We start from the raw sequence: 8,262 nt of genomic DNA, 5'->3' as shown, positions 1-8,262 counted from the left end.
CACAGACCGCAGCAAAGAGAAAAAACCTAATTAGCAAACGAAAGATGTGGCTTGGTGTGGAGATGGGCCCTCTCCCAGGACAGTCCAGAGACACCCAAGCGATGAATACCCGAAAAGTATCTATGATCAAGATAGTCAGAGTCATCAAGGGTGTGCATCCCAATACCAGATTCCCATAACTCGATGATCAGCATTCACCACTTCCCAGAAACGGTTTTGTCCAGCCCAGCACAGAGAAAAGGAAACTATATGAATATGTGAAGCAATGAGAAGAATAGGAGAAACTCTGCCCCAGACAGAAAAAAAAGGTATAAAAGCAGCCTGGCAGAGACAGCATTAGTGAACAGAGGAGATCTGAAGCAGTAGAGTTCACCCAGCGCCGATCCCGGGCTTGACGCTGGCCCTTTGATTGTGGCTATCGGAGACCGAATCTTGGTCGCAAAATAAAAACCTTTTTTTTAATTGATTATTGATTTGGCTTTCTCATTTATTATGTATAACAGTTTCATTATATTTTTCATTAGAGCACAAGCAGGCAACCAATCCTGAATTACATGCTGCAGATAGTATTATCTAAAATTCCCAGAAACTTCTGTAGAATATGACACAAATTTTATGTGAATCTGGAGGTCATGGTGTTCTTACAGTTATGGAACATAGCCCATATTGCAGTAAGGGATTTCTCTGTTTGGATTTGTATCTATTTGCTTAGGCTTTCTTGTTATTGGAGTATGGTGTCTCCATACAAGAGAAACACAAAAGTGAAAATTAAGCAGAGCTGACTGAAGTTCATGATGCTTTTGCTACTCTTGATGTCCATTGAAAAGACATTAAATACCCTGAGAAGAGTGGTGGTAAAATTTTTCCAGACCTTGCTCAGTATCTGAATCACCTATGTCCTAAAATGTGACATGTACATTTTAGAGCATGCAGATCACTGACTGGCTGTGAAAAAGTATGGCTTATCTCCCACTGCACTTCTTTCTGGAAATAAAGCTTTTTTTTTTTTTTTTTCTCATTTATTTTACCTCAGAATTTCAGTAAAATGGACGTCTTTAGAGATTTTCTTAGCCCAAGACTCACATGTCCCTCAAGAGCTAGTTCACCTATTATGGGAAAGGCCAAGGTATTGAAACTTTGGCACATGTATTTTGTCCATTCATGTAATGTATTGAAGATAAAGAGCAAAATCAAAATGGGACTTAAATCACAATAAAAATTAGGTTAAAACACTGCTGGTGTTTACTGGCAATGAAAATATTAGAAAATATTTTTTTTTCCTGCAGTCCAATCATGCAATAAACACAGAACCATAGAAGAGCTCAGGTTGGAAGGGGCCTCCAAAGTTCACCTGCTCTAATTTTTGGTGGGAAAGGGAGCCTTGATGACATTATCTAGCACTGTGTCCAGTTGCACCTTGGACCAGTGATGGAGGAGTCCTCTGCAAGCTTGAGGAGGTTTTTCCACTGATTGATTGTTCTGACTGTAAAAAAATTCTTTCTTATGTCTCAAGATGAAGACACCTGTATATAACTTAAAATTTTTTCTCTATTTTTTTCCAGTAAGATATAATTCTATATAGTTAGTATAGTACTTTTAAGTCCATATTAAGCTTCCTCTGCCACCACGCCAAAAAAAACCTGATCTTTCAGAATATACAAAATCCCTGAGAAAAAAATCCTGTAGCAGATTTCATACAATGTTATGCAGAAGTATTACACCATCAGGACCTCACAAAATACTTCATAAAAGTAACTTTTGCATGCTGAAGAATACACAGTCACACAGGAAGTAAGTTACAAAAACAAAGGAATAAAATAGTCCTTTTGTTTCATACTTCCTGATTGGTCCAGAAGATGTTTTGTTTCAAAGGAAAATATAAGTAGGATATCAAAAAAAAACCCTACCATCATCATGAACAGTAGCTCGGAAAAATTTAAATACCATGGAACGATGCTGTTACTGTAATGGGTGGAAAAGAAAAGTTGGCGTAAATTTGGTGTCAAAAATTCCATCTTTATACCATTTTAGGACCATGGAAAATGCTGCCTTCATAGTGACCTGATTAATTTGCATAAGCATTCTGCTTGTGACAGTTTTTAATGCCAAAGAGATAACAAGTAATGTTCCGGTACATTTGCAAAGACAAATAAGAGCTGCCTTACCTACAGCAATGTCCTCTCTAAGAATCAGGCCTTCACCTGCAGTCAAGTAAAGACCATTTCTGCTACTACAAATGAAAGCCTGAAGGATTTGCATCAGCTTGACAGGGCGGGGTCTGGGTTATGTTAGCCCAAGCTGATTCTGGTTGTTTTTAGCAGTGATGGGAACCACCCAGTGGTCAGGCTGGGTTTAGGCTCCCTTTAGGTGATTGTGAAAACAGGAAGTTATTTTCTGTTCACTCTGTTGTCTATTATCCTAGAACAAAATTGCAGGTAAAAGAACCAAAAATGGGATGGTACCAGTGGTCCCAGGCTGTGAGGACAAACCAAGTGGTCATTACAGGAAGAGAATCTTGTTAAACCAGTTCAGATACGAAAGAAAGAATAGAAATTTGAACAGTTGAGAACCAATGGAGAGCAAGTTCCCATACACACAGTGCATTAAGGAACTTCATGTATTTAGTGCTCACCATTTTTTCCAGTAAGATTTGGAGGGTAACAAAATTTCAGCTTGTACAGTATTTCTTTTTCCCTAGGTGCTGCCTTAAACAGCTGGAACAGAGGCTAGACAGAGTTAAGGGGAATATAAGGATATTTATTGAAGGGCCTTCAAAGGCCACACCCTGACAGTACCAGAGCCACGGCTTTGGCTCTGCCCAGATGGCTCCAAGATGGAAGCAAAAGGAAGCTTGGTCACAAGATCTCACATTTTTACAAGTTTTGGTCCATTAGCATATTGGAGCTCATTGTCCAATTACAGCCCCAGCCCATGAAGTTCCATCCTTGGTTTTTTGTCTCTTCTGTCCATGTTGTTTATACTCTTGGGCCTGAGATCTAAATTGGCTGTCCTTGGGTCCATGGCTAGAGAAGGAATTGTTGTGTCTACCTACTCTGTGAAGAGAGCTTACTATCCCTGTATATGAAAACCCACACCTTACTATCCCCTTATATGGAAGCCAAACCCACAAAATCACAAAAAAGACAACAACAGAACGCTAAAGCCCAAGGTATCATAGGAAATGCAACTATGAGTGTTTTAAGGTCCATAGAAATAAATGCCCATATTCTAGGTGGAGAAGTAATATTATGGTTAACATGCTGATAAAAAAGAATTATTCCAAATTCTATCAGGCATGTCCTATAGGATCTTGCACAAATCATACTGCTCATCTGAATGCTCCAGGGCCATCTCAAGTGGACTAAATAACTCCTTACCTGACAGGACTGCATACATAGGGTGTGATGAGAGGATGCAAATACTTCCAAGTTATTTTCTCATCATGAGCTTCCAGAACATGTTTTCCTTCTGAACTCATAAAAATGCACTATAAACTAAGGTAAAAAATTTTTTATTGGGGCAATATTGTTCAGCAGAAATTCCTCTTGCCTCATGCAAATGCCTGAGGCTTTGTATAATGGCATTTGACACGTAGTCTGGAGCAGCTGTTCCACTTATAGAAGCATGTTTTCACCAAACCCTGGACCATGAGTGACCAACTCAGAATAAAACTACTGTGGCTAAGCAAGTGATCCTGTGTCAGGTACTGTCCTGAATTATATGTGGGATAATCTGATTTCAGTGGAACATGAATCTTGAGACCTTTTCTTCTGTCATGAGATGGGGGGGGTTGTGTGTGGGTAGGTAGGCACTGCATCCACTCAAAGCAGCTCCTTCTCTGTAGATAGGTTTAGTAACACATCAGTACTGCCAGTACAATTTCTTCTGCTGTTGATATACAGCCAACCTTTGTCACACAAATTCTGTGTTAATGTTTTATTCTACATCCTAAAGATGCAAGAAATTCACTGCAAAAAGAGTGGGTCTGTATTCTGCAATGATAAGGGTTAAAAGAACTGCCTGGATACTCTGAGTGCCTGTCAAGACAAGCTGAAAAGAAGCAGAGGTCTGTGAATCAAGGTTATTTGTTTGCATTCTTTCAATTATCTCTTCCTTGGCAACTGGAGACATTTTTGAGAAACTGTCATAAACTATGCTGCAGTTTGGCATTAAAAACTGTAAGAAGGGTGAAAGATGCCATTTTCCACTAACATGCACATCATGAGAACTTATTCAAGGGCAAATGAGAAGACATTTCCAGATACAGGCATATCACCTAAAAAAACCCAGCTGTTTTTTACAAGGAATTCTATTAAAGTGGTAGGGTACTGGAATGCTGCTCAACTTGCTTCTCTTTAAAAACAAACAGAAAATCAGGCTCTTTTTTTTTTTTCAAGGAATCCTCATCTTTTAACCTCCTATTCTGCTTAAGCTGCAGTCTGAAACCCTAATAATCCTAAGGTTTCAAATAGATTTCTTCAATCCTTTCTTCAGTGTAGCAGATCTCTGCTTTTTTTCAGGCACGTCTCATGTTTCAGAATGTAGTCCTGGGTTCTATTTTCACACAGAAGACAGTGTTGTGCATGATGCTTAACCAGCCAGGCTTTATTTGCTTCCCCTCTGCTACAATCCCATGCTCCAATTCTTTCTTAAACCTTATTTACTATTTCTTAACACTCTCTTTTAACCGCTCAAGGCAAATAAAGCAATGTTGACTTTGAAGGGGTCAGTAACTATTACAAATAAGTTTCAAAGATGTTTTCTGGCGTTCCTAATATATTTGAATTGGAATAGTAAGTACATGCTGAAGGTAATGAGTGGCTAGGACTTCAAAATGATATAAAAAAATCAGAACAGTTTGGATTGGAAAGGACCTTTAAAAATCATTTAGCCCAACCCCCCTGCAATGAGCAGAGATATCTTCAACTAGACCAGGTTCCTCAGAGCCCCATCCAACCTGATCTTGAATGTTTACAGGGATCAGGCTGCCACTACCTCCCTGCACAACCTGTTCCATTGTTTTACCACCCTCATTATAAAAAACTTCTTTCTTATGTCTAAAAGAATGTATTAGATTAATTTTATCAGACCCCAAACTAGATAGATCTTTCCATTTAAGAAAATAGATTTTCTAGTAAAAAACAAAGCATTTAAAATCCATATTGCTTACTACACTTAGGCCACCTTTTCCCAGCACAAGTAAGATTTTTGGAAGATTGCAGCTCTTCTATTGCTTTTTTTTTTTTTTTTTATGATCCTTTATGTCTTAAGGGAAAAAACTCACTACACTTCTCTGATGACTGTGGAACTGTTTCAGCTTCATGTCTTTCTAGGAAACTAATTCTTGCCTTCTGAAATTTCATAACATTGATTGCTAAATATATCAACTTTCCTCTCTGGGATCTTAAAAAGCATTAAGATTCCAACAGGTTCTTTCTATTCATTCTTCACCACTTCTATGGCTCTAACACCACTTCTGTGCTCTGGCACCAAAATACACTGCTTATATCTTCCTAAATTATTTTAAATGAAGTCTAGATATTTTGGGGTTTATTTGCTTTAATAAAAACAAATTTATTTTTTAACACACTGTCACAGAAAACCATCCAAACTGGAATGGGTGAGAGCAAAGCTTGCCAGATATGAGCAAGCAGGGCTGACCTCCAGTTGGAGCAGTTGTGATGTAAATAGGAAGAAATATTTGATGACTATTTGCAGTTAGAGAAATAGACTTTTTCACACCTGCTTCCACACAGAAACGAGGGTATTGGCACAGACAATACAAAAGTTTTAAAGCTTCATGCAAGTGACATCCTGAGCTGCATCTCTGTGATACAAACTTTAACGCAGGTAAAAGGAACATAAGTGAAGATTTTCCTACAGGCTGGTCCAGGGCAGATACTGACAGCAACAGCATGGACAAGGGAGAGTTGGAGCAAATGTCTTCTGTCCCAGATCAAATGCTGAGATCCAGCAAATTCCTACTCCCATTTCCAGCTGCTCTGGGTGATGCTTGTGACTGTCCAAGGCCACTGAAAACAGATTCCTCCTCTAAGTTCAGATCCTGGAGCAGAGTCCATCAGATCCGAAGTTCAGTGCTCCCCACCCTCCTGGTGCTTCCCAGGTCAGTACACAATCAAGATGAGCGTACAGTAGGACGCCCTCTCTTTGTCCCAATTAAACCATTGCCCCCTGCCCCACTCACCCTAACAGCTCCTGAATCTTTTCCTGCAAGTCAAAACAAAAGTGCACCATGGCCAAAATAGTTGTTATTGCAGTCTGGAGGTTTAGGAAGCCACAGGCAGGGAGGTGGTGGGGCAGGACTGCTGTCTTCTACCCAGGTATTTCTGCCAAGGTCAAAAACTGGGGAACCCGAAGTCAGCCTCAGAAGGCGCTTTTGTGGAGATCTGTCTTGCTTGGGGGCCCTGCAGGCACCTGTACACATGGACAGGAATTAGACAGAGTGAAACTTGGTAGAATCATCCCAGACAGTTCTGAGGACAAAATGTCCTTGGAAGGCAAAGCATCTTATAGCAAGGTACCACCAGTCCAGGTTTCACATGCTTAGTCCTTAACACTCAGAGAAGTGGTTCTGCTTCTTGCTCTACATGTTCCTCAGAGGGACTGGATCTTCTTCATGACCTTGGCCAGGATCATCCTGTTTAAAGTGACAGCTGTGAAGGGATATTTCTCAGGATAGGTTTTTTTTCTTTTTCACTTCTGCAAAGTGAAAACTGCTTTGTTTATCGCTGTCAGAATTTTACAATTAATGTACAATTTCAAAGATGAAGACAGGTGGATATGAAGAGGATGAGAAGAAGCTGAAGTTATATTACACTAGATTAAGAAATGCCAGTTGTAGAGCATATTCAAGTGGAATGATGTCCATTTCTTGGTGCTGCAGCTACCAAGACATAGCAAGACATAAAAAACATGAATACACTCAGGTGTTTTACACAGCAATACACTTGCTACATCACCCTGACGAGGCATTGAAGTGACACTGCCATCCTGGAGAAGCTTTTGCTTCTCTGAAGCCCTATTTACAGCTTGCCTGAAATTAGCAGTGGCTACTGTGCTGAGGGAAATGCAGAGAAGAGCTGTTTTGCACCAGGACATGCTGGACTGCTACCATCCCAGTACCATCTCTTATTTGAGATAGAAAAATAAAGGAGGACACAATAGTATAAATAATCTTACATCCCTTTTGATACTGGGAGCCTTAAGTGGTGAAGCCTTGAATGGGCTTCCAGTGCAAGTGTACTGCACCATGCAGACCCTGTCTGCATAAAGGGTTACTCATTTTGGCTGTTTGAGCTGTTGTAGGATTTTCTTGCATGAAAGAAAATCCATTCATCATTTCTGCTGTCAAACAGAAAGGATGTTCACATGAGAACTCCTTGCTGCATTTGTAGATAAGGGAAAGGCCTCACAGGTGGTGTAATTGCTGGTGTGGAGGGGCAGCTGCCAGCAGCTTCCTCCTTTACAATGAGGCTGAGGCTCTTCTAGGGGGAAGGAGTTTGTGCAGCACAACACAGGCCCAAAGCCATGCTGAGTGTGCAGCAGTTTAATTCATGTGTGTTCCACTGACTCCTTTGTTTGTAACCCTGCTGGTCAGGACCACTGTGAGACCAACAGGTTTCATTGCATTGTGGCTGTGGTCTCTTCCTCTGCTGGAAGGGAACAGCTTCCAGTCTGCCATATACTGGTCATGCTCCAACCATGAGTCCCAGAACCATGCATGAGATTGTACAGAATCACAGAATCACAGAATCATTCATGGCTGAAAAGACCTTTGAGATCATCTAGTTCAGCCTTTGACTGATCACCACCTTGTCAACTAGACCATGGCACCAAGTGCCACAACCAGTAGTTTAATACCACCAGGAATGTTGACTCCACCACCTCCCTGGCAGTCCATTTCAATACTTAACTCCCCTTTTTATTTGCACTGGCAGAGGAAGCAAGAGCTCTGCTCAACAAATGTCTCCAAACCTCAAGAGACTCCAAAGCCTGGAAGTTGCTGCCAAGTTTTAGCTGTTGCACAAGTAAGGATCTGCTTTATATTTTTGAGTAATTACTGAGTAACAACATGTACTGCGATTGCAGAGACAAATATCACAATGGATACAGAAATGCCCTGGAAAGCATGCTGTGATTGGAGACACGTAGTGGCAGTCACACAGCAGTGCAGTCCTGCTGTCATGGGCACGGAGCTCAGCCTTGAGGGATGCCACAGTGCTCACAGCAGTTCACAGAATC

Source organism: Ammospiza nelsoni, chromosome 1 (genome assembly GCF_027579445.1).
Source record: "Ammospiza nelsoni isolate bAmmNel1 chromosome 1, bAmmNel1.pri, whole genome shotgun sequence".
In the NCBI taxonomy this organism is placed as follows: domain Eukaryota; kingdom Metazoa; phylum Chordata; class Aves; order Passeriformes; family Passerellidae; genus Ammospiza; species Ammospiza nelsoni.
This window is presented reverse-complemented; position numbering follows the sequence as displayed.